This window comes from Galeopterus variegatus, unplaced genomic scaffold, assembly GCF_000696425.1.
Source record: "Galeopterus variegatus unplaced genomic scaffold, G_variegatus-3.0.2 Scaffold2928, whole genome shotgun sequence".
Classification (NCBI taxonomy): domain Eukaryota; kingdom Metazoa; phylum Chordata; class Mammalia; order Dermoptera; family Cynocephalidae; genus Galeopterus; species Galeopterus variegatus.
Genome location: NW_007729039.1, coordinates 94,081 through 96,000, shown reverse-complemented (window position 1 = coordinate 96,000; position 1,920 = coordinate 94,081).

Sequence of the window (1,920 nt, the reverse complement as noted above, 5' to 3'; positions counted from 1 at the left end):
CCTGTCCGAGCCCTTCTCCACCTCTTAATGCTGCTTCTTTTCACCACTGCATAAGGCCTTCAGCCTCCTCTTGCTCTCTGTGCACTTCGTCCTTTCCCAGGATGCTCTAAGGTAATAAACTTGGTTGTGCACAATGGTCAGTAGGTATAATATTTTAAAAACCTCTTGATCTATGCCCTTAATTGGAAAATGTTCATCTTATACCACCCTCTCAGCTCTCCATTTGTCCACCATCAAAACTCAAGCATGAGAATGTAGTTGGAGAAAAGCACGCAGTAGAGAAAGGCCTAGGCAGAAAAAAAGAGAAAATAAAGGAGGATCTTGTTCCTCTAAGGCCTGTGGAATTATGTAAAGAAGCAAGAAGGTAGAAGTATGGGATGAGAAAACTGCTTCCTGGTTGTCAATCCCTAAGACTGGGTGGGTGGGAGTTAGGGGCAAGTGTGGTGTGATAAACAACACAGATATTGGGGGACTTCACCCTAAATTCCAGCACACCAATCTGAGGTCAGCCATCTGAAAATGGTCTTGCTGGTACAGGATGGTTTAAGCAGAGAGAGGGTCAGAGTTTAGTTCTCCTGAGTCAAAATTGTATCTCACAGTCATGGATTAAGTACATGTGTCTACATGGGTCTGAGGGGCACATGGATGTAAGTTAAGGGTTTAGCTAAGTCACTGTGGCAGGAGGAAAGGAGCCAGGAGCAAACGGCTAAGAACAATGAAGCAGATGTTTGGGCCTGAAGTATAGGAGTCATCGCTGTCCCTCAGGGTTATCCACAGAACCAGGGAGTGCCCAGAGGGTATCAGTTCAGCAAGAGGGAACCACTGTGTTCTGACTAGACCAAGAAAGAACGGAGACTGAAAGCCTAACAGCTGCATCCTTCAGCAGTGGAGGCCAGCAGTGATGGGATCAGACACACCTCAGAGGTCACCATTCTAGAAAAAGACCTGAGAATCTATTTCCTCACCACCACAAGAAGACAGTAAGTCTCTCTTGTATACCCAGCTGTTCCATTGGGGGAAAAAATGCTTTGGAGTACAGAGATTAGAGAAGAGTTTGGAAAAAAAACATTATCTCCATATGACCATGTTACTTAAAGAGAATGTCCAGATTAGGGATCAGTAAAAGATAACCCCAAAGAACTGATATTTGGTAGGTGGAGGCTTATGAGGAAGGTGTAATAATTAATAGAGAAATGTTAAAAAGTGCGTTTTCTTTGAACACTCAAGATTAAAATCAACATGAGTGATCCAATTTCCTTTACCTTTTTTGCCCCCAGCAATTGTAAAAGGGTAGGCAGAGGAAATCAGAATGTCTCATACCCAATGCCTTTGGAGTAGCCACATAAGGGGGTCTCCTCTACTTAAGTTCCACAATTTATTTAGATTCTTTTTGATTTTTAAAATCTACACGCATGTTGTGAAGGTTGCTGCCTGGTGAAGAATCTACTGAACATGTTTTTTAATATTATCTCTTGCCCCCATTCATACCAGTACCTGTGGGACAACAGAATTTTTTTTTTTTTTTTTTTTTTTTTTTTTGACATTTGAAAGCATTAAAACAGCTCCAGGGCTGAAGAAAACATTTTCCCTGTAATCTCTGAAAAGTTTAGTTGCCAAGGAGACAGAGGCCCTAGCCACCAGGTAAGAAGGACTCTGCAGTGTACTCACAGGAAAGCAAGGGGTGATTGGGGGGAAGAAACACTGGGGTTTCCCAGCATCTTAAACCTGAATTCTCTTTTATTATGTAATGAGAGGAAATCCAAATTTGCCCTTCTCAAAATGGTACTGTTTTTTGAAAATATTGCAATTGAGTCTACATGCCACATTGATTTATTATCACAGTGTTGAAATGCAACCATCATCCTCAGAACAGCTACTTTCTAGAGAAGAAAGAGCCCGAGGAGCAAGTTTTTACATGAT